The sequence below is a fragment of the Sphaerodactylus townsendi genome, linkage group LG05 (assembly GCF_021028975.2).
Source record: "Sphaerodactylus townsendi isolate TG3544 linkage group LG05, MPM_Stown_v2.3, whole genome shotgun sequence".
Lineage (NCBI taxonomy): Eukaryota > Metazoa > Chordata > Lepidosauria > Squamata > Sphaerodactylidae > Sphaerodactylus > Sphaerodactylus townsendi.
The window spans coordinates 87,274,819-87,300,336 of record NC_059429.1 but is presented as its reverse complement, the minus strand read 5'-3'; the positions used below and the strand labels follow the sequence as shown (position 1 = coordinate 87,300,336).

General features: G+C 43.4%; 1 protein-coding gene across 2 annotated transcripts in view; it reads left to right on the top strand.

Moving 5' to 3' along the window:
- BLACAT1 (BLACAT1 overlapping LEMD1 locus) overlaps positions 1 to 25,518 on the top strand; it is a 109,782-nt gene that overhangs the window by 38,764 nt on the left and 45,500 nt on the right. The window contains exon 1 of one of the 2 annotated variants that reach the window (XM_048499067.1): positions 3,231 to 3,531. The exons of the other annotated variant lie outside the window; for it this stretch is intronic. The gene's annotated coding sequence lies outside the window, so the exon portion shown is untranslated. Of the gene's footprint in view, positions 1 to 3,230; positions 3,532 to 25,518 lie in introns of those variants that run through there. 2 annotated transcript variants of the gene reach the window in all.

The window sequence follows — 25,518 nt, the reverse complement described above, 5'->3', positions numbered from 1 at the left end:
TTTATTAAACATATACTTCTCCCCATCCCTGACCATGGTCAGGCTCAGCATGCTTAAATCCATTAAAACAATGCATACAATCACATCAACTAGGTAAAACCAAACCTGTTCCCTTCTACTAATGATGGTGATAAATAGCCCTTCAGTTTATAAAACCTTCAGTCTCAGATCTTAAAAAGTGGTGGGGGCAGGGGACAAAATGATGTTTAAGACAGTGGTCCAGTCTAACATTGATGGTGATGGCGAACCTTTTGGGCTCGGCATGTCAAAAATTCAGAAAATTACTAATTTGACTCCTACCCACTGCAGTCCAGCTACACCTGTACAAACCACTTCTTTTAGCCATGGAAATAAAGGGGATCTCCACGTTTTCTGGCAGTACAGTTCTGCATGCCTAATGCTGGGAACAGCACCCCCCACATCCTGCTTGTATGCTTTTCAAAGTTATTTCACAGGAAAAGTCAGAAGCAGAGGATTATGTCCAGAGAACTGTAATCAAAGCACTATTTGAAGAGCAGCTCTTTGTTTATTCCTCCTAACAACTGCACCCTGAAAAGTCATTTCTAAGGGCCTACGGAGGGAGAAATAAGGAACTGCATAGGCTGTATGGGCTACAAGGGGCTACAATGGGCTAGGTGCAAGGGACTACAGTGGAAAAAGAGCATCAGAAGAGGTCCTTTTCCTGGGCCCATTTTTGTGAGGTTTGCAAGGCTTCCCACAGATTCCTCCTTCTTATTACAGCCCTCTATAACATATCCCACAGTATCCTTTCTAGTCTCAAACCTCAAGGGCAGAGATACTTGAAATCACCAGTGGTTTTGCGCATCTTGCACTCACTGGTTGCAAGCAAAGAGCCATTTTTTTCTGAGTTTGGCTGCCCATGAGCAGCTTGACTGTTCACTGGGTTCCCTTTCACACTCAAACAGTGCAGACCATCAGAGTGCAGTCCACAGTATCTCATGCATGTGTAATATCTCATAGTCCATTAGGAATCCTTCTTTCCACCCTACCCCACCTCCCTGGCACAGACCTATCATCACTGCTTGCAACTCAGCAGCCAATTGTATAGCGAAAGAGCAATTTAATTGGGCAGTCAGTGGTTACTGTAAAACCCACTGTGATTTTTTAAAAGTCTAAATGTTTGGTATTTGCTTAAGTCCGTATTGTCATTGAGGTCATTTTCTGCATATACATGTTCACACAGCATTATGGAATTCATCAACCCACCTCTCATGTCTTTTAATTGCCTGGCTCAACCATCCATGATTTTGTGGTAGAATCAGTTCCACCGACCGCACAGATGTTAAACTGCCTTGCAAAGTGCAAGGAAATGAACCAGCAACGCTACAGATACTGAGCAGCTGCAAAACTGTTCAGCTGTTGATCAAAGTAGGGAGATCCAAGGTTCTGTTCATGATTGTGCCCAATGTCAAATCCAGTATGTTTGCCTACATACCCTGCTTGCTGCAAAGTTCACAGCATGGCTATTCAAGAGTGGCTTTGGAAAAGTGCCTACAGCTGCAATGAGAAGAAAGAAATTATGAATATCCATCCCCCCAATTCTGTTTCACTCATGGTTCTTTTGGCCCAAGCTAAAATGCTGAGCTAGATGGACTTAGGTCTGGCCAAGCAGGAATACGATAACAGCCATTAATGGGAATAGCCAATTCTGTTTCGTAACAGAATGATTGCAGAAAGACAGAATTGCTCTCAGGAACACTGCTAGCAAGCCCCAATGTGACCCCATTATTCTAGGATGCCTGCACGCCTGGTCAACCTAAACACATCTATTAGGATCTATTAGGTTTTATGTGTTACTTTTATCAATGCTGCAAAGATGCATGCTAATAAGAAATTCAAGCAGCTTGGGTCCAATCAACCGTGAGTGGAGTTTCCCCATCTCCCACATCCTCCTGCAGTCCTCTGCAAGCCTTTGCCAAATGGGCTTCTCAGGGTCTGGAGACTGCCAGAGTGATGTGGGATTTGTCATATCACTGAACTGAACAGTTGCCCCCTCCAGTTTTGCAGATGTTGCTAGTCAAATGCAAAGCAAACTCCTCAGCCTTTCAGTACATCTGCCCAATTGTTTCCATGGAGGCTGATTCAAATTGCAAATAGTTTCTTAATGAGTGTTCACTTGGTGAAAGTGCCAATACTGAACAGCTTGGTTATTTTTAGTGTCTGTTTATCATCTAAAAACAAAAGTTGTGTCTAGCACTACTTGGTGACCATGCAAATTAAAGTCAATAAGCCAATTAACAATAAAAAAGAAGCCCAAATCAGAACAGCGTCAAAAATAAAGAGCAAGAGTACATGTTTCCTGTCACTGCCAAGTCTGATGCTGCCCTACGTTCCAGTGTTGCACCTGCCTGTTGTAGGACGCTAATGCAGCAGTCTACCTGGAGCGCTTCCAAGGGAGCCAAGGTATGAAATTGTGGGGTGGGGGGGGGCTGGAACAATTCCAAGCTGGATCTATGAACTAGAACCTAGGTAGGCTTCTGAGCTTCTCTTTACTGATTTAGCTGAGCAGCTCCAGAAAGTTAAGTGGATGACTGACCAATCCTCCAATAATGCTTCCCTGTATCTAGGCACTCTTGAGATTCCTTTTAAGAACCCAGTCTGGGAATACTAATGGCTATTTCAGAAACAGCTCTCAAAGAGACTGCAGAAAAACTGCAGGGAGGAGTGATAGTGGTGAACAATGGATGGGTAAACTATATTTAATAACAGAAATGCCTCTTTTTAGAAGCAAAATTATAACTTGTCATTTCCTGCTGTTTTGCAAGCTGAATGGCAGGGGGAATAGTTTTTTAAAACGATGTTCTGCTTTTAAAACCTGGTTGCAGAGAGGCAGACACAGAAAAAATACCTTTTGTGTGTGTGTGTGTGTGTGTGTGTGTGTGTGTGTGTGTGTGTGTGTGTGTGTGTGTACATTTGATGTATGCACCTGGGTGAGAGTGCAAATTAATTTGGCATTTTTCACTTTAGAATTAATTAGGTTCTTAATTGAGCTTTCTTGCTGGGTAATAATGCCCAAATCCATGCGCCTGCCCTAGCAGAAGGTAACAGAATGGGACTGTGCACTGAATGTAAAGCTCTCATCGTAACACCATTGATGTAGAAGTCTTCCCTGTGCTGTGGCCAATGAGAAGAGAGAACAGGATGGGGGGATAATGTATTCAATAACCTCACTTTCAGGTTGCAAGCTCCTTTCCCTAGCCAATGTAGGAGGGAGGCCTCTTAGTATGCACTCTTCTGCCCGCCTCCCTCCCCCCTCTCCTGCTACCACACACACTCACACAGAATTCCTTTACAATTAGGAAGATACCTATTCAGCACTGCTCTTATTGATGGGCTTTTGTCCCCTTGTCTTTCTGTGCTAGCACTATTTCCTGAGTGAATCCGTGTTCTCGTACTCAGCGATTTGTTGAGTTGCTTTTGTGTAATCTTTGTCCAAGAATTTCAGTCCCGCTGAAGTCCTGAAATTAAGGCAGCAGGGGAGAAATCATAGAAAGGAGACAAAAAGAAAAAGTAAGGCAGTGTTCTCTTTCTTTGTTTAAAGTCTTGTCTGGGGAAAGAAAGCGTGAGTGACATTTGGTGAATGAATGTGTGGGTGTGCTGTGTACAATTTAAGATGTCAATGAATATTCTCATGTGTATGTATTCGTTGTTCCTATTTGGAAGAAAAGAATCGAGTGTCAGAATACCTGAATGACAATCAGGGCTTATCATTTATATCACTGTGTTGGAATCAAATGTTTCCTTGTATCTGAAAGCAGAATGTTCGCATAAAGATGTGTGTCTTAGATGAACAAGGAGAGATTTATGTTCTTTATCTTAGATGCAGTGCCCACCAGTGAATGTGAAGACAAGTAACTGTACAGGGATAGGATTCTAAACATACCACACACCTTGTTCAGAGTAGGCAATAGAAGAATACAAGTCTTTGACTTTAGCCCTTTGAATCCATTTAGCTTTGATTTAAGTATATATGGGGGCACATGGGGGAATCTCTCTCTTTCTCTCTTTATATACATATATGCCTTATATGACACATATTTACTGCTGTCCAGCTGTCTTGGCCACTAAACTGAATAGCTATGTATGTGTGCTTGTTAAATGAATTGTAGCCCTTTGTTAATAAACTACCAACTCTGTATGGTTTTGCATTCTATTTTTGTCCTTATATGCATGCTATAAATTGACTATATACATTCGTGTGTGCATTTATAAATATGCATCATTTAAATTTCTGCTGTCATGGGTAAATAGATATAGATGTGCATCATATACAATGCAGATGCAGTTGCTGTGTCTATCACCTTATGTCTATCGCTCCAACACTTTACTTAGCTGGAAGCTATTTTGAAATGAATGGGGTTTATTTCAGGTTGAGGTGTATATATGGAATCTGCCAAATCAGGCTTCTGGCTTGTGTTGTTGTCATCTGCCATCTGTGAGTATGAATAAAAGTCTTTGTGCTTTCCTATGCAGAATGCAATCACATGTAACACTTATGCCTGCCCATACATTGGAGTGATCAGATAAAAAGTTCTTTAATCTGCTATAGTCAAATGTCCCTTCTTGACTGCAGGCAAAAAGGAAATATGCTGCATCTCATTTCAGAAGCGTGGCTTGAAAGATGAAGAGCTGTAGATTTATTGCTGTTTAAAAATAAGTATTGATTAGGTGAATGTGATCTTCAGCATTAATAACTTCGAAAATCTCAGATTATCATATTGACATTATTCAGCAAACTTAAAATCAATGAGACAGAAGGAAGGAAAGAAAGAAAGAGAAAGAAAGAAAGAAAGAGAAAGAAAGAAAGAAAGAAAGAAAGAAAGAAAGAAAGAAAGAAAGAAAGAAAGAAAGAAAGAAAGAAAGAATCAACAGGCATACACACATGAAAGATTGATGACCTTTGGAAGGGAGTCTCTTCCATCATTTGGCCATTATTTGAAATCATATTCTTGGAAGTGTATATGTAAACATACACCCAAACGTTTTCAATTGCTGAGTAAAGAGACACCAATCCAATCTAGTGCAAAGAGAGGGAAGTGTTTTCATTGATTTAAATAACAATGATTTTTAAAAGACACTCAACATGATGGCTGATGACACATTTTTTTCTTCAGAAGGACACCTAAGAAGGACAAGAAAGGAAAGAAGGAGAGTGAGATAAAGAGCAGGAGGGGAAGGAAAGAGAAAGAAGGGAAATTCAGAATCTGCGTTTGTATAAGTAGCACTGTTTGGGGGAAAAACAATCCCCACCCTCCCATGAGGAAATGAATTAATAGTATATCCCAGCCTGAGTGATTCTGAGAAGGAAAGGAACGTTGAGGTGGCAATCTCCCTGTTCATATGGCTTTGCCTTATATTTCCAGACCACTTTTCCCAAAAAGAAGACAGATGTGGCAAATCTTGCTTTCCATAGATTTCTTGGAATCACTGATTGTTTCACTCTGAACAGAATGATAGAAATTGGCTATTAAAAGCACACTAGCTGAAGAGACACAGGAATCTACAGTTCTGCTGGGCAGAGTTCGCAATTTTCTTCTTTCCCTTAAGGAGAAATGGTGGGTTGCTTGCCACAACTTGCAGGCAGCTCTCTGATAAGGAAAGAGAATTGGCTAGTGGTAAAAAGAGTAGCCATAAAGGGGTTTTGTAAGTTTGGTGTGAAGTGAGATATTTGGTACTTTAATACAGACTGGTTAAAACATATTTTCTTTTCCTTAGAAGACAAGGTTGTCAGTACTCTAAAAACAATTAGGTAGCACAGGCTGGTACAACCTAGGCACAGTGCAAAACAGACTGTTCTAAATTGTAACATTTAAAAGATAGTTTATGGATGCCAAAGACATTTTTCTGCTGCAGAAATAAAAGGAACAAAAAGATTTTGTAAGATTCCTGTGGAAAGGGGGGGAAAAGTCTGAACGACCAGCAGCAATACAAAATATAATGTAGTAGTTAGAATTCTCAAAATCATTTCCAAAAAGCCATATTTGTTTTTATTACTTCATTATCATTTTTGTTTTTATCTCCGATTGAAATCCCTGGATAGCCTCATTCTGGGGTAGTTTTTGAATCGTGCTGTGATAAAACATGGGTAGTGCTTGTAATCCAGAAGGGGAGGGGTGAAAGAGCTGTGAAACTGGTGCAACCCCTTTGCTGGCATAGATGCCCCTCTTCATGATGTAAGTGGCATCTGCACTGGTGCCTGAGCCACATATGCTAGCGCTGGGGAGCTGTGAAGTTCTGTGGCATCCAGTCACAAATGCTGCAGCTGCGCCAGTGCTCCTATGGTACAGGAGTCCTTACTGATGCCGATGGGGGCATTCCTGGGGTGGAGCTGGTTTTAGTGAGCTTCCTGAGGGTTTTCAGCTTGGGAACACCCTTTTTTGCTTCTGGCAAGTTACACCTGAAAGGCAGATGCAATAGGGGGCTTCCAGCTCTACCGATAAGTTTTTCTCTCTTTTTTAGCATTGTTTACTGCTGGGAACCTCTTTGGAGGTGGTGAGACAGTGCTGTGCCTGGCGGCTGCGAAACTCCCCCGCCCCACCCCATCTGGATTGGGCTGCCTATAACATTTTAAACATTATAAGTATTGTTGTTTCACAAATTAGTTTGACCAGTCAGAATCTGAGCTGGAATACAAGCATATTTCTATGAAAAGTTGGAAGGTCTCTGTTTCTGCTGCCTGCTGCCTTCCAGTGTGCAATTCCATTGAAGTTAGTTTATCTGAGGACCTATATCTAAATTCCTAAATGCATCTACTTTGTCCATGGGATATTCCAGGAGCACCATCTCAGACGGGGCAAGTTTCAGTCACGGGGTGAGAGACTCTCAGCAAGATTTGAATATTTTTCATGATTATGGTAAGTTATCTAAAGCTACAAAATTTTAAAACTGATCAAAGCTCACAAAGTCCCTTTGAAAACAGTAGTTTAGATAAGATATACCAATTTCTATAATATGCATATATTGAGGAGGCAAAGGTTAAGGGTTAGATCCAAGCAGCTTTTTTGTTCAATCTCATTCATTTCCCTTCCTTACTGCAGCCACCATCCCACCATGGCTTTTGTTCATGCAGGTCTCATGGTCATAGCATAGCCTGTACCCCCAGTATACAACTTTCATGCAATGCGTTTTAAAGAAATCTGAAAGACAGCAAGACTATTCCCCTTTCCCCCTATTCTTCGATCTGTTGTTTTAGGAATCTTTAGTAGCGACAACAAATGATTAGCAAGAACAGCAGCAAGGTTTATCCTCTGCTGGTGTTGCTTTTCCTGGTTGTATGGTTTGAATTTAGGAAAATACAAATGTGGAACTAGGGTTGCCAACCTCTAGGTGGTGGCTGGATATCAGCTCACCTGGAGAAAATGGTCACTTTGGAGTGTGGAATCTATGGCAGGGTGTTGAACTCATTTGTTACGAGGGCTGGATTTGACATAAATGTGACTTGGTCAGGCTGTGGGGAGGGGTGGCCGCCTTGGCTGGTGAGGCCCCAGAAGGCCTGCCAGCCCAGATCAGCACCAGGGGAAGGGGGGTTGCTGCTGCCGCTAACGGCCTTGTAGTTGGCTTGCCAGCCCAGATCAGAACCCCTATAGAGGGCTTATCTGACCCATGAGCCAGCTGAGGCAAAAAAAAAAAAGAACCCTTGCTCCCAATCTGGCCTGACAAGTCCACAGGCAGCTGAGGGCTGGATCTACCCCCCAGGCTGCATTTGACACCCCTACTCTATGGCATTACACCCCATTGAAGTCCTTTCAGTAAATTCACTACAACTGAGGACCAAACCAAATGCGATAGCATCCTCAGATCAGACTCATAGACACTGTTGTCATTTTAAAGCCTAATGAGCTGATTTAGAAACACTGCAAGAGTGTGGTGGAATGAGGCACTCTTGTTTTCCCCTCCTCACGCCCTTTCAAGTGCTGAAATTTCCACACACACCCTCCCAGTGGTTGTTTCATCACTTTAAAAGGCACTTCTGCCCACTGCTTGTGGCCAAAGAAGGCAGGCCTCAAGTTTGGAGCAACAAAAATGGTGCTGCATACATATACAGGGCAAAACATTCCAGTGAGAGGTACTATGAACGTAGAAGTGAAATATGCAGATCAGAAGTCATGTTTGCCATTCATAGTTGTTTAAGGAAAGGGTCCAAGTCTGATGGGCTGGGATTGGATTAGAATGTTAAAAGTGGACTGGGCAAATGTCAGCTATGTCCACTCATTCAGCATAAAGGCTGTTCGTAAGAAAAACCCAAAACTGTTCAGAGAAAGGCCTGGTGTGCCTGCTAAAATTTGCATGGAGCCAAATATCATACCAATTATTTTAAGCCACGGTCCATTCCCTATGCTACATGTTGCAGAACAAATCAGAATTGGATTAATCGCATGCTCAAGGAATTGTTGAACCTGCAGTTTTTTGACTGGGCCGCTTCCATTGTCCCAGTGTAAAAGCAGTGTAAAAGCAGAATCAGGATATGTGGACACTATAAAGTTACAGTGAATCATGTCACCTAGCAGGATACCTACCCCATTCCCAAGACTGAGGACCTGTATGCTACTCTAGCTATGGGGAGAAAATTTCATTGTCATTAGTAACACATACCTCCACATTCCTCTAGAGAATGGTTCCAAATCTTATTTGACAAAAAACAAAAACAAAAAACCTCCTAAAGCACTGTTCTATTATAATCTACTACTTTTTGGGGTATCAGTGGCTCCTGGGATTTTTCAAAGGGCAATAGACAACCTGCATCAGGGTATACCATGTGTATACCATCTTGATGATATCCTGATCATGGAAGAAACTGAGACCGAGCATTTGCAAAATCTAGACTGCATTTTTACCTGACATTTATTGACAAGTGTGCACCTCAAGAAGAAAAAGTGTGTTTTTCAGGCCCCTAAAACATTGTACTTGGGACACAAGATTGATGCAGCAGGCCTATATCCTGTATAGGAGAAGGTAAATGGCATTACAACGGCACTATCACAACAGTCAACATCAAGACTGAAGTCCTTTCTGGGTCTACTAAGTTCTTACCTGATTTGGCATCAGCGTTGACCCCATTACACAAGCTTTTGCAAAAAGAAATCAAACAGCTCATAACAGCTTTTGCAGAAACAAAACAATTGCTAAAGATATTAATTCTTCTAGCTCATGATGGTCACACAGAACTTGACCTGTGGTGCCTCTACAGTTGAAGCCTCTATTGATAAACTCCAACTTATATTTTCTACTTCTGGGTTGCCTGAGATCTTAGTAAGTGACAATGGGCCACAATTTTCCAAGAATTCATTAAAAAATAATTAGGCAAATACAAATGGCGCCATACAATGCTTCCAATACTTTAGCGAAGAGGGCAGTACATCTTTTGAAAGAAAGACTGAAGCAGATGACTAGTAGTAGCTCAGTGACCAAATTGGCTCAATTCCTTTTTCAGTACCTGATCACACCACAGACCACAACAGGACAATCACCAGTGGAACTACTAATGGGCCAGACGTTACAAACTCATCTGGATTGTGTATAACTGGATGAAGTTACTAAAGTATTACAGCACTAGGCAGTAAAAAAAGTCCTATGATGACTCAAAAGTGATTTCTAAGGTGTTAGATTTGGGACTCAGGCAATAGTTCTTGTTGGCTGCTATATCTTATAGCAAAGCAGGGCCACTCTTTTGGATAGTGGTATTATCAGATGGAAGGCTGCTCTCCACCCTCTCACAGAGTCAGAGGCCTAGCAGGAAGGAGTGTTGACTCCGGCCCAGCTGATAGCTACTGATAGCCCAAGCACGCCCCAGTCACGCACACACAAGCTCTTCAGGCAAAAATCCTGTCAGGAAACATACACTGCCACGTTTTTAGAAGGAAAATGGAACTCTGAGAGGCTTTTTAACAGTAAAACAAATTAGAATTTATTTACAGGCTTTTTCTTCTCAATTTGATGGTGCAAAGAGGTTATTAAGCATTGTTCTTAGGCAGATTTATACTTGAATGTTACAAATAAGCTGCTGTTTCAGTTCCAAGTTACAGCTTCATATACACACTCAGTGATCTCTTTTAAGGAGAACCTTCCTACATGGTCCTGGACATTTTCCTAAAACACCCACCCTTTGCTCCTCAGGATTTCACACTTAACTCTGCCAGTTAAGCTAACACACCCTCAGGAACTCTCCAGTCCCAATATATAGGTGCGGTCTCCTACTGAGACCTTAGCCAAGCCCTCTGTGTGGTCTTAGGAGAGTCCCCGTGAAATAAGTTTCCCTCTTGTCTTTCACCAACACCTGGCTACCTAGCCTCTGATGAAAATAAGGATCTTTTCCTCTCAGTCTGTGAGATCTCTTAGAGAACTCTGGATGACTGCCGTTCTTTCTCTGTCTCTCTCTGTCTCTAGACACGATCTCAGACTGACTGGATCTGTGTACTGACATGATCTGGTTCTGACTCTTCTTTGTGACAGGCTCGATCTGTTCTCTCTCAGACACTATCTGCTTCTATCAGGTGAGCACACCCTCTCTGTGGCTCCTGGCTACTGCATCTCAGCTGGCCAATCAAGTGGAGCTCTGGTTAACTCATTGTGCTCCTGTTCTGACTGAATTGCACCTTTTTAAATTAACCATTTTTACTGTAATCCGTCGCAAAGGCATATTCGGGAACATCTTAACAATGTGCAGCTGCATTTTGTAGAAGACCTCACTGCAGAGGGGTCACAGTTAGAGATGGAGGTGCCATTCAGTAAGGAACCACAGCAATGTCCATTTGACACAGTGGAGGGGACAGAAACAACATCAGCTGATTCCCACAAAATCAGGTTCCTACAAACTAAAATTACTACAGACAGTGACCTTTTCCAAAGGTACCTGGCAAAAGCATAGGAACTAAAATCCTGCTTTATCATTCCAAGAGAGTTCCCAAACCTCGAGAAAGATTGGCCTTGTCATTATGGGAGTTTGGGTTGAATATAGTCCTTGTTATTAATATAGTGAAAAAGATCTTGTGTAATTTTTTTTGGTTCGTATTTATTAAAATATTGGAAGGAAGCAATTGTACTTAGTTGTAAGTTAAAGGGGGAGGAGTATAGTGTGTGTTCAGTTGTTGCCACCTAGTGGCCTTTTTTGTACATTGTTGGGGAACTATTGTTCCTGTTTCTGGGCTGTTCCACGATGAAGGCCTGAGGCCTTATGACGTACATCACCAATATAGTTATACCTGCTCTGATTGGCTGATTCAGACCTCCTGCATTACACATCCTTTGCAACACTTTACCACACTAAGATTATTTGGAGGAAGGAAGCTATGTTAGCTATACTAGTATGGAGCAGATATGCTTGTATTATATAGTTTAGAGAACCCAGTTTTATTGCACCTGTGAGCACCGTTTGAATTTTCAGAATGGGGAGTGGGCACCATGACCAATTGGTTGTCATGGGGACTCGGTCACAACATACTAGTGTTAATCACAAAATGCTGAAAGATTGCAAGCCAAGCATTCTCTTACAAGACAAGCAGTTGTTTCTGAATGGATGTTCCCTGCAGACAAAAATGATGCCTTTGGATGAATTCTGAAGCATCTCATGCTCCAGATGTTAATGGACTACAATTCCCATCAGCCCCTGCTGGCGTGGCCAATTGGCAGGGGCGGATGGGAATTATAGCCCACAAACATCTAAAGCGCTGGAATTGGACACCTCTGATTTAGGGATTCCTGGTATAGATATCCAACATGGAGCATAACTTTCCTTTCCCAGTACTCCTGGTATTTTTTGGTGCTTGTGCAGAACCAAAGTGACAACATTCCCAAGGAATTTGTCCATCTGCCTCTGTATAAATCTGTTGTGTTGAAATTCCCCCTCATCCAGGATTGTTTGTGTGTTTGTTCCTTTTCCTTTGAGTGCCATTCAGAGCTTGGCCAATGATATTCAGTGCTCCAGGTAAGGGTGCCCAATATGCTCCCCCCATGGGGAGACAGGAAGGCAATGCCTATGCTCCTCACCTCCCATTGGTGGGGGCAGGGGAGGAAACACTGTTCTTCTTACCTCCTCACCTCCTCCCATATCACAGAGAGGCAGAGGGAGGCAGGGACGTGTTGCCTGCCTTTAGTTTCTCCTTGGGCACTTTTTTCCTCCTTAGGCATTAGCTTCTGCAGGGTGGATAGAACCTACCCTGAGTGAGGAGCTGGTTCCCCATAGCTGGCCATCCACTGAGGGTCAGTGCAGCTCCCCATTGCCATGGCCAGTTGAAGGGCTTGGGAGTGGCCAGTTTGTTTGGTGCCCAGAACAGTTACCAAGGGCTGCCTAGTGTAGGGACTACCCCAGAGCCATTTGGTGGAGTTACATTAAACCCATGGGGGGGGGGGGAAGCTGAATTAGTTCATAGTGAACAAATGTGCACAAGTGTGATGAAAACAATGCAAGCTCCTTTTCTAATGAGCTTTTCTTTTTTTAATGAGATGACCTGTTCCTTAAGCCTAAAAGTAATTTGCACTAGCCTCATCATTCCCTCTCCCTCCTTTCATTAAGATGCGTCCAGCCTTATTAGCACCTGGATCTTTACAACTGATGAAAGAGCCATGAGGCTTTCGATAAGGTTTAGCAGGTATGACTTAGGTCTGCTTTCATTTCTTTGGTGTAATTGTCATACAGCTTTATAGCTGACAGATCGTGCTATTTGCCATTTCTAGGACTGTGGCATAATAAGATTTTTACTTGTTTGATCCTCTTTCTTTTAATTAAATGTCTACATTTAAATAAATCAGAAAGTTATCAAGTCATCAGTATCAGAGCTATTTTGAGAAACTGGCAGGAGCGTAAGATAACTTACTATTTAATAACCAAAAGCCAACATGATTGTCAGAGGAATGGCAGTTTTTAATATTGCCTTTTGCATTGTATTTTTTTCTAATAAACCAAAACAAAAATAGTCTCCACAAGTAAAAAAAAAACACCCGTGCTCTAAGTCCTTAGCCTCACTCATTAAAACTTGTCATTGGTAGTTAAAATGGATGAGGAATGTCTCTACATGCACCCAGACTGTTCAAGTATTTTCTAGATTTTTCTGTGTTTGATGGCTGTATTTATGGTGGCTTCCACATAGACCTCTTGTTCCCCCCTGCCTCCCCAGTTGCTGCAGTTCTTCTGGGGGCTTCCGCACAACATGGTCACTTAGTTGTCCCCCTTCTGTTTTTTCCCCCCTAGCTCTGATGCAGTTATTCTAAGCCTGGTTTGGTAGATTTTCTGAGAAACATGATATCCCCGGTGGGTTTGGGGAAGATATGGAGGGGAAAGTGCAGAGTTCCACAGCTCCCAGTTATACTGGATGCTACATCCTGTGCCATTTCTAATCCCACTCCGTCCCCCCATTCCCCTCCACTACTGGTGGACTTTTCATTATTTTGCTTGAAAATAATGTTAAAACACTATATATTAAAACACTATAGTGATACATACAAACTACTGGTTACAAAAATCTTGGCAAAAGGCCTGTTGGAGATTGGAAGGGCAGGCAAGTAAGGAAGGAATGGGGATTTGGCTTGTGCTGAGGCTTTTTCCAACTGCAAATGGCTTTGCATTCCCAGCAGTGGCATCATTCCTGTGCGAAAGAAACCTGAATCAGTATCTATACTAGACTATGTAGCTGATGTTGAAAAATATTAATAGTTGATAGTACAGATAGCAGATATGTGACTATTATCGCAGTGACTGTTACACTTCCATTTAGAAAGGAAAGTTCCCAGGTTGATTTGTCTAAGAAGGAACTCATGGATATCTGGAATTGAACCTTCCAAGTCATACAACCAGGGGTGTAATGCCCATTGGGCAAGGTGGGCACCTGCCCAGGGCACCACCTTGTGGGGGGCATCAAAATGCAGAGTTCGTTTTTGGGTATTTTTTGTGGTTTTCCATTTTTGGCCTGTAGGGGGTGCAGTTTTTAGGCTAGCAGCACCAAAATTTCAGCTATCATTAGGAGTGTCCTTATGCTATTCCCCCAAGTTTAGTGGGGTTTGGTTCAGGAAGTCCAAAGTTATGGACTCCCAAAGAACAAAGATTCTTGGGCAAATTTCTGGGATGTTCCTGCAGGGGGTGCATTTTTGGACGTATCAGCACCAAAATTTTAGGGTATCATCTAGAGACTGCCATGATGGCACCCCCCAAGCTTGGTGCAGTTTGGTTCATGGCTGGACTCAAAACAGCTCCTCTGCTGTCCTGACTGGGTCCAGAGCTATACCCAGTTGAAAAAAATCCTAGTCCACTGCCACCAGTTTTGCAGAAACAAAGTAAATGTGTTATCTGTACACATGCAGACAATGCTCGTTTATTTTGGGGGGAATTTAACTCCCCAATGCATTTTTTAAGATTTCAGCTTCTTCTGCAAATTTGGGGAGTTCTCTAAGTTTGCAGGAAAACCTGTTTATTGTCACTGTGGCCTTGATCCACAGATTTAGATATCCATTGATTGGGACAACACATTATCTATATCTATAAACGCAAAATACCACTGACTGACTCACTGACTCATCAACAGAACTCAAAAACCACTGAAGCCACACACATGAAATTTGGCACACCTGTTCCTTACGTACCCCAGGTGCTCACTAAGAAAGGATTTCCCAAAATATGCACTTCCACTCGGTTTATTACCTATTTACTGTTTTCACTGCTCATCTCTGGTCATCTGCGCGAACATTCTAATGGCAAACCAACTGCTCAGTCCACAGACATGCTGCACGAACATTCTAAGGGTGACAGTTCAACACCACCAGCTTCATGTCCTTCACTAACTGCACTCTACCACTGCCCTCCACAACGCATGTGAACCTATTTGAAAACAAACCCATCAGTCCAGACAGGCTGTGAGGAAATATGCTGTATGCCACACCAAAGTTCACAAATAGGCTGCAAAAAATTATGCTGAATGTCACCCCGAAGTTAACAGACAGGCTGTGAAAAAGTACTCCTCCACCCACCCTCATGTTAACAACACCACTACAGCCAAATACTATCAAAATAGATTACAAACCACACTATCACCTTGGACTACTAAACATTTGTTGGGTTTTGCATATGGACATCAGATTGCTTACTGTGGAGACAAGTAATCACCCTGTGCTTGGTGTGGTGCTCTGAAGTGGCGGGATGAGTCCCCAGGAATGTGCTGCAATGGTGGTACAGTCCAGCTCCCTGCCCTTCAACCCTACCCTGAACCTCTTCACAGCCTTCTCACCCATCACCATCCAATGGCAGAACACTTCCTTTCTGCATCCCGAAAATACAACGGCTGCTTCCACATGATGTCTTTTGGAGCCCACCAGTTGAAAGAGAGCACTAACAAATTGCACTAGAAAAAGACAACTACAGGAAACTGCTGCAAAATAATGTGAAAACAAACCCATCCATCCACAGACAGGCTGTGAGGAAATATGCTGCATGTCACCTCAGAGTTCACAAACAGGCTGTAAAAAAGTATGTTAAATGTCACCCTGAAATTCATAGAGAGCCTGTGATGAAGTATGCGTAGCGAAGCACGGATGTCCTGCTAGTTATTAGATACAGTGAAGCAACCTGCTAAAAAGCAGTGAAATGTTTGTCAAACAGCTGATCATTTAAAAGTCAGTTCCCTGTTTGCAATTGGTGAACAGGACATGAGTCAAACTGAGGGGTGTTTGAATATCTCTAAGAGAAAGTGAAATTTCAGAGAAGCTATACTTTTCAAGATCAGTTACTAGAACACAACTATATTTTGCTTTCCTCATGCTTCTTCCACTTCCAAGGTCTTTAGAAATCAGTGAACTTACATCATCTTCATCAGGTGGCAACAGATGTTTACCCCCGGGTGTATAGACAGATGCTTTTATATAGCCTTTTTCCTGTCAATCAGAGCAGCATCCTTGTAACCCTCTTTACAGATTAAGATTTGACCCATATTTTCTGTATTTGTTTCATAACGCAAGATATGTTTTATTGAATCATCATGACAAAAGTCTTTATTTTTTTCTTTTTCTTTTTTATCTAAGATAAAAAATAAGAGTTTCTAACACAGGAAGGGGTTTAAAAAAGGAAAGCAACCTGTTCTTTCATACAGTTTGAATTCCAACCCCTGTACCAATGTTCTAGCAATGGGCGGGGCTGCTGATCGATATAACCAAGAAAATACGTGTGTGAGAAGACCCCTCTCTCAAATCATGTTAATAATACTGGTTGCCATACGTAGGATTCCCAGGAAGTCTCTCCCTTTCAGGCAATGACCAGATTCTAATGTGCTTAGCTTCAGCATTTTTGCCACAACATACCTTCAAAGCATGTCTTTGGTCAAAACTGATATAATGATTAAAGGATCCCCAGTCTTCTCCATGTAACCATGATGAAGCCAGAATCCTTGTCATTTTCCTTATCTGCCAAAGCAGCTGTGAAATGATGACAGGGAATAGATAACAGCTTTTCCTCTTCTCCACTCTCTCAGCATGCCCACACAGGAAAATGCAGAGGCTTTCTATTCCCATGAGGAATTGCCATGTGAGTATAAAATAGCAACAGTGGAGAAGATATGGAAAGGAGGGAGTGTACAGGCAGCTCAAATCAAATGAAATGTAGTCAATGAGACCTATCTAGTATCATTTTAATCCAAGTAGATCCAGAGACTTAGCTAATTAGTCTTCATCCAGTATTGGTGGAATGTCAAACAGAAGGTTGAGTGTCCTCAGAAGATTTCATAGAAGACAGAATACAATGATTCTGTTGGCATTCTTCTTCTCTTTGATTTAATCAGCTGTTTCCTGCCGAAGACTAAACAGGATGAATATAGTATGTGTGCACAGAGAGTTTAGGGTTGTTTCCCCACTTACCTCGACCACCCTTTGCTGCGCACTACTCCCAGCGTGCGTCATTTCTGGCGCGCTCCCGGGCTTCCCCACGACCCTGCGCAGAGCCTTACCACCACCACACCACTGAGCTAGCATCAAAAGGTGCCGTTTTGAGGAGCGCCAGGAATGACGCGCGCTGAGGGGGCGCGACAGCAGCAGCGTCGGGGTGGCTGCGTTGTCGCCGCCCCTGTAGTGGGGAGTGCCGGGGGACCCCGCACTACTTGGGGAGAGTAGCGCGCAGCAGCAGGTAAGTGGGTAAACGACCTAGGATCACAATTTACTATTCAGCTGGAAATTTCTTCAGGAATTATTATATTAGGCTGGATCAGTCTTCAGGGAGCTGAAACTGTTAAACCTCAAAACATACAATTAAAAAAATTGATTCAGTTCAGGTTAAAGGTATGTCACCCCATGGGGTGATGTCACATCACAAAGTTTGCTAGGCTGACTTTGTTTAGGGAGTGGTTTGCCATTGCCTTCCCCATTCTCCCCTCCCCCCGCCCCCCACAAGCTGGGTACTCATTTTACTGACCTTGGAAGGATGGAATGCTGAGTCATCCTTGAGTCAGCTACCTGAAACTGACTTCCATCAAGATCAAACTCTGATCACGAGCGCAGCTGTGACTGTTGTACTGCAGTTTATTCTACACCATGGGATGGAGGTCAATTAAACAAAAATTCAAGCAGGTCCTAATTCCCTCTACTATTCATAGACTATTAACAATGCAATCCTAAGCAGAGTTATCTATGTATCTAATAGCATGTTACGGAAAGATGTATTTCTTTCTGTGGCAATACTTAAATAAAATACATTGGGATTTAATTTCCCCCTGAAATTAAAAAGCATTATCTGTGCAAGCACAAACAACACACCTATCTTTTTCTCTTGTGTCAGCAGGAAGCAGGTGGCAGCAGGTGGCAGCAGGAAGTCTCAGTGGATGCTGGAGCCATATAGGGCTTGCCAGCATTGAGGGGGCTTGGTGAACTGGGCAGCTAGCCATTATCATCAGGAAAAGGAGAGAAACCTTGGTGGAGCTTGCCCATGGCAATGGGGGGGGAAAGCCTTTGATGCCTCCCCAAGCTGGCAATGGGAGCACTGGAGTTTTCACTGCCTCTTGCTGATCCAGCAAGCCCACTCACTGAACTAGCAGTCAGGAGTTGGGCAGGGAGGCACCAGAGTCCTTACCACCACCACACCACTGAGCTAGCAACAAACAAATCAGGTGACGGGAGTCCTCACTTTCTCACTGGACCAGCAACTAAGGCATTATGGGTGGAGGCACAGCAGTCCTTGCCCCCTCCAACTGCCAGTGAGGAAGCTATGCCTAGCGGAGGCAGTGATGGAAGGGAAGGATGCTCCCCATGGATATTGCAGGTCCTCATTTGTATCAATTTAAATCTATGGAAGTCAAAAGGTATTAAAAAGTGCAAATGTGCTTATGCGGAACTATAAACCCAAGATCTTATCTCTCTTTCAAACACATACTCCAGTTCCATCTTGGAGACATACGTGGAACCATTAATTTTTCTCATTATCCTTTTTCCTGTCAAATCACATCTGACTTATGGTGAACCCTAGTGAGATTTTTATAGCAAAAGACTTTCAGAAGTAGTTTACCACTGCCTGTCTCCATGTCACAACCTTTAACTTGTTAGTATTTAAAATTACAGTTATACATGCATTGCCTTTCCAAAACAGTAGTCAACTATAAATTCAATGCAAATGTTTTAACTGGATATTGGACCCATTTTAGGTAGTTGTATGTTAAGAATGGTCCAAACTAAGTTCCCTCACAAATCATGGTACTATTTATTTATTGAAAATGTTTAGATCAGGGGTCTGCAACCTGCGGCTCTCCAGATGTTCATGGACTACAAAGCCCATCAGCCCCTGCCATCATGGCCAATTGGCCATGCTGACAGGGGCTGGTGGGATTCTTCGAATCCATGAATTTTATCTGGAAAACATGAGGTTGCAGGCTTCGAATCTGCGTAACTGATCAGAGTCCTCAAGGTGGTGCACAAAAAAGCATTAAAAACCCCCAGTGATTCTGACCGTGAAAGCCTTCGACAATACAGCTTTTTCAAAGTTTGGCAAATAAATAGTAGATTTTTATTTAACAACTCAGGGGAATAGGATAGGAGAGAACACTGATAATAAGAATATAAGTATGAAGATGTTTTCAAAGTTCAGCACAAAGATGTCAGTTTGTTAGAGAGTTGTTAATACTTGGAAATATAGATTGTCTCAAACTTGAGGATCACTTCACAGCATTCAAAGTAAATCCTACTGAGGAACTAGGAATGAGAATTCTTCTACATGCAATGTAAATTCCCCTTCTGACTAGAGAATGGTTCCTCTCTGACACAAACTTTTTCACTGTCAGTTTCCTCAGTTCTACTCACTCTGTCCAGAAGATGAACAAGCTCTGCTCTTAGAACCTGAACTAGAAATTCTTCTCTTCCTGGAACTAAATTCCCTTCCTTGGCTCGAGTAGGGTCCCTCTTCCCCAAAAACTCTCTTCCTGGCAACACTACAGGTCTTTCATAGACACTGAACACGTCTGTTCTCTCTAATTCTTAGAGTTGAACTTCTAATCCTGTCAGGAACTTTGAGTCCTCCTTAACTCCATCCACTCCCAGCCTGTCACTCACACATGCAGACTCTGTGAGGGATTAACACTTTACATCCAGGCTTTCCTGCCTCTGCCTACTCCTTAGATCCATCACACCTTTTATTAAGACTACTGCAACATTAAAAAGTGCTGTTTGGTGAAATGTTAGTTGGCCCTAATTGAAACATTACGGAACTGTTGCTTTTGGTTTTTCAATCCTAAAAGCAAGTGCCACAGAGACCACCAGCTCAATACTCAGTGCACCGTCTTGGAGGCTAAAATCACACATGAAGAAATTAGATGCACCCGAATAACCGGGGGCAGCCATTGCTGCTGGGGTGAGCAACGCAGCGAAATAAGGGGCTTGCATGGCCTGGTGGCATGCTGCAGAACCGGGTGCAATGATTGGCTCCCAGCCGTAAAGGCGGGAGGAGCCAGGGTATATTAAGACGCCTCTCCCAGTCCGCGCCCTTCCCGGCGGCGAGACCCAGCAAGGCGTGGCCCACCCACCCTCCCTATTGTTAAGGGGTTGGCGGGGTTTGGGTCCTTACTGTCGCAGTCCTGGCGGGTTTGCAACGGTGTCACACATCTGGGGAGAGAACGAGCCTTCCGGCTGGGGCTCCCAGGCTTGTGCCCTGCGGAAGGGCCGGGGGGTGGGGCGGGCAGGCTGGCAGGCCGGCAGGCCGGGCCGGGCCGCTGCCCGACACCCCAGGGAGTGGGGTTGGGTCGGGCCGATAGGCAGCCGAGGGCTTAGCCGGTGCCCGACACCCCAGCAAGCACGAGAGGCGGACTTAGGCGGCCTTAGGCGGCCTTGGGGCTTAGCCAGTGCCCGTCTCCTCAGCATGGGCGGGAAGGGTGGAAGCAAGCAGGAGTGTTATCTCTGGGGCTTCCCTTCCTGCCAGTTTCCCAATGGAGATTGGGATGTGATGTGCGACCCGCTTGCCGCCCAGCTCTCATGTATATAGTTCATGTTGTTATGTTATTGATTATTAATAAACGGGCTGCGGCCCATTCCTTTCCAGCCTGTCGTTGTTGTGTGTTTATTGAGCGAAGTAAGTCTCATCATCTGCAGCAATGAGCAGTCTGCAGAATTAGGCAAATGGCAAACTGAATGCCAGGTTATATGCAGGTAAAGCTACCAGAGGTCAAAATATTACTGTGATGTCTTTCATGAAAATAGTGTCAACATAATTCTGCCATAGTACAAGCACTAGCAGTAACCCCCTCCCCCCTTTTCCTGGAGTGTCATGGCATTAGGATTCTTTAAAAACTGTAGGTTTGCCTCAGGAAGAAACAACACAGTGTGTGCACCATGCTGCTGTTTCAGTTCAACATCTTTAAATAAATCACACAATTTGAGCAATTGATACTCTTCAAACCAGAATAATCAATCAAAGCCTGCATTTATTGGTGAAGACTACCATCTACAACTTTGCAAAGGCCTGTACAAGCTTCCAGCTGTAATTACCAAAGCTAGCTAATTAAATCAGTCTGTTTTTCTCCTTCATTTATCCAGAGTTCCCTGCCTTTTAACATAACACTGTATTAATAACCGTAATGCAATATCTGTTCTAACATAAGCCAGAACACTAGATAGATTGTGCACATTACACAGTCTTTCTGAACTGGGAAACCTGCCATTCTAATTCCTTTTGCAAGTATATATTGAATTTGGAAATGGCATCAGTGCAAACACACCTGACAGATATGGCTGTCACGGCACTGTTTTGTTTGAGAAGAAGATCTTGATCTGCTGATGTACACTAAATTATGAATATTGAAATTTGATATTTTAGGAGTAAGTTTTAATGTGAAGATTGGTCCATGCACATTTATGATAGTGAAGGGGAATATATACGGAAATTAGTATATCAGAATTCCTAAGTGAATCCCAGTACGAAGTTAAGTGACTAATGTATTGTCAAAGGCTTTCATGGCCGGACTCAACTGGTTGTGGGCTTTCCAGGCTGTGTGGCTGTGGTCTGGTAGATCTTGTTACTAGCGTTTCGCCTGCATCTGTGGCTGGCATCTTCAGAGGTGTATCAGTGAGAGAAGTGTGCCACATGGCCACAAAGCCCAGAAAGCCCACAACAACCAGTTAAGTGACTAAGCACACTTACTAGGGAATGAGTTCCATTAAACTCAGTTGGATTTACTTCTGAATTATGACCTGGCCTGGCAACCATTGGAAGACTGATGGGGATAGAGACATGGGGGACATGTTAGTTATGATGTGACATAATATCTCGGAAAACCATGAAATGACACTAGTTCTCTCTAGGAATTGCCAGAAACTTTTTGATTTTATCATACAGTTTATGGTGATTCCAAGAGAGGTGTGTTGTCACTACTGGGATTTCCCCAGAAGTGCTGTCACACCATAGGTTTGACAGCCATTACCCCCTGGAAACAGTGGGTAAGGAAAGCCCCAACCCCACTGGGAACTAACCACCCTATTCTGAGTATGCATGCTTAGGATTGCACAGTAAGGTGAGTAGGAGTAATGCACATTAAGTGGTGATGATATATCTCATGTCATCGTCCAGGAGGCAGAGTTTTTACACACTACCTTACTTTATATATATAATTTTATTTCCTCTCCGGTTATTTCTGCCCGGATGCAACCTGGGATTTTTGTGAGGTTTGTTAAGTAAGAAACCTGATATACTTAGGCATCCCATAAGCTCTGATTTGGAGAGTTGACTTGGTGATTGCAATATAAGATAAATTACCAAACACCACTGTGGAAATGGCTCCACATGTCTTTTTTCTCTATTAGACACTCAAAATTAAGTTCAGAAAAACTGTTCTAATCCTGTATGATGTGAGAATGAAAGTTGCATATGAAATGAAACCCCATGGTTATGTTTCCTTTGTCTCCCTGAAACTGCTCCTGTTTAGCTTGATATGATGAAAAGGTCTCATCACCCCTCCTCTCTTTGTATTTGTGTCTGAAAGAGAGTATGTAGTATCCTCTGAGGTGTGGTGACTAGGGGTAAACTATCAGATTCCTCTTCAGTCCTGCTCAATAGCCAGCACACAGGAGACTTTAGCAGCTTCAAAACAGGTCTTTTTTATTTCTTTTAACTGAAAGAGAACATTTACTGAAAGAGAACACGACACACACTGAAAGACTGTGACCAACATACACAGAACAGGACCAAAATGAGGCTATATTGCCTGAGGGTGAGAACAGACAGTAGCTTTTAAGGGATCACTTGCACGTATATACATCACAGAGTGAAAGAGAGAGAGGGGTGTGATGTGCTCTTAATGCAACAGGTGAAATTATAGCCACGAAATCCCTGGCAGATAACTCTTGTTCCTGTGCAGGCACTAATACAAGGCAAGTACAATATGCATACTGACACCAATGAAGTCCTCGGCCAAACTCTTGTGAACACTGATTTGGGGCTCTGATTCGCACCCCCACTTTTCCCCACTTTAAGACAGCCTTTCCTTAAGTCTCTCTTTTACCACCAATTTGTACAGCCCCCTAAATTGTACAGTTGTAGCCAAAACACAGAAGCATCATTTACAACTTCGCATTTCCTCTCACTCTCTATGTGCAAATCAAATGGACTAAGGATTTCCTGCAAGTGGGGATCTGAAAGCTTAGCCCTTCTTTGGGTTTCTCTTTTGGGCATCTGGAAATAACATCCATCCATCTGTGTGCTTTCCCTTCCAATGAATGATGGACTTCTGTATTCCCGTCTGAACTCAGCTGCACCTTTCGGACTCCAGATGTAGAATGAACTAGACATCTTTATGAGTAAAAGCTTCATCTAGGGAATCTGAAAGCCAGCCCAGTTTTAGTATATGTTGAGTGTGTGTGTGTGTAAGCCAGGAAAACTCTGAATTTCTCAAATCAGTTGATCTTTGCCTACTTTGCTTTGCACTGCATCTAAGGCAACTCTTCTTTGAAGAGGGACATGGGAAGCATTGCACTGCCAGTGTACTGAATTTTTGCTGTATTGTAATTTCTTACCAAGGGAAGAAAGGAAGGTCCAAACTATATGTGAAGTTGCAGAAATCAAATCCCCTGATGTGCAGTTTAGCTAAAAGGGCAGCCGTACATGTGTCATATGGATTAGGGGGAGGGGGTCTCTTGTCACCTATCCTTTTCTTGTCACCTATCCTGGGGATGTTTGTGCATGTGTGGATATGCTTGCGGTCAGTGGCATACCAGGTTTAAATGGTGCCCAGGGGCACGACTGGCTCCCCATGCCCCCCCAGCTCCCTGTGTTCCCCATGCCCCACTTACAGGAACCAGCAGGGAGGCCAGAGAGTGTGGGGCTTGGGTGCGGCTTGGACGGTTGCCGCCGAGCCCCGCTGGCCTCCTTTCAGGCCAGCTCCTGCCAATCCCCACCCCAGTCTCACTGCAGGCCGGCTCCTGTCCTCCCCAGGCCCTGGGGAGAGCAGGAGCCAGCTTGCAGGGAGGCCAGGGGCGGGGTTTGGTGACAGGCAGCTTGGGTGGGTGCCGCAGCGGTAGGCCAGCTCCTGCCCTCCCTGGGGAGGCGGGAGCCGGCCTGCAGCTGCGGCGAACAACTCAACTAGCTAGCTGCACCCATCACAAGGGGGGGGGGGGAGCCACAGCGCGCCAGCCAGGTCACCACACCATGGGAGAGCCAGGCACAGGCAACAGGCTGGTGTCCAGCGCCCCTCCTCCACATGATGAAACAGTGTGCACCTGGGGACATGGGATACCCCATGTCCCCATTAGAGGTATGGTGTAAATACAAAAGACGCCAGCTCATGTGAAACAAACTGGAGTATTTCCTCCTAGTTTTCACTCAGTTCCTTCACAGAAACGGGCATCCATACGAAGGGAGAAACCGGGATAAAATAGACCCGGATTGTAACTCGGTATGATTGTGTTGTGCAGAAACAGCCCAACTGTGAAGAGTGGGGGTGTTTTATTAGGTCCCACTTTGTTATCTGAAGACCAGGCAAATGCAGTAATGAGAATGCTTTTCTTTCAGTGGCATCTTGTGTGCTGATGGCAGGAGTGGAATAGAAGTGTTTTAATAAACCAACAACTACAGGAAAGACAACCACAATATGGTGTTACCAGGTTCCTGAACTCGTTAGAAAGAAGACTGATATACAATCACATTTCAAGCTTTCTGCACATTCAGAGCACAGCTGATTTTTAGCTTAGCTTCAGTGACTTAATTGCAACAGGTGCCTTCCTACAGTCTCTGAATCTTAAGGTATGATCAACACAGTTCTGTGATGGCCCCTGTTCCTTGATACGCCCTTCCATAGGAGGCTTAGTGGGCATGGCCTTTTCCCTCTTTTCAGAAAGGGAGTGAAAACTTAAGCTTTTATATTATTCATTGTCAGATTAAAGAAGGGGATTTGGAGCTGTTGTTTTGCTTATTCTGATTTTCTGATTATCTGTTCTGCTATGTAATTAGTTGCTTTACCTATTGGCTTTTAAGGAGTTGTTTATTTCATTTCAATATTTCTGTCCTATCCTTCATTCAAGTAGAAGCTCATAAAAATGTGTTAAATCCAAAACCATGAAACACAGTGGGTTGAACTCTATGACCTGTGAATGCAAAGGAAGAGTATATTTCCTACCTTCTTGTTCTTCTGGAAATCCCCTGGGAAACCTATTAGGACAAAATGTCATATGGTGTCAAAGGCAGCAGTAAGGACAGGGAATCAAGCAAAATTGGCTGCTCTTTCACCAGTGCTTCCTCCATTAACTGCCCTCATTAGCAGAACAGGGAAGGAGGTTGATTTTACTTGATTATCCCTCCCCACTGCAACCCTTCATGCTATATTACATTTAATTTTATGCCATCTACTACGTTAATCCTGGGGGGGGGGAGGTGAAAATGTAGGCATATGGGAAGCTAGTGAGGGTAGGGAAGATCTGGCCCCTGGAATCCTTGTAGAATCCATCCTATTGAAACAACAATAAAAATAGATGTTACTGGTTTTACCTCCACTGCAGATTTTTGACTCCCCACTAGATGCAGCACGATAGGGTACAATTTGAGCTGCAACAGGAAAGAAAAGATGGGAA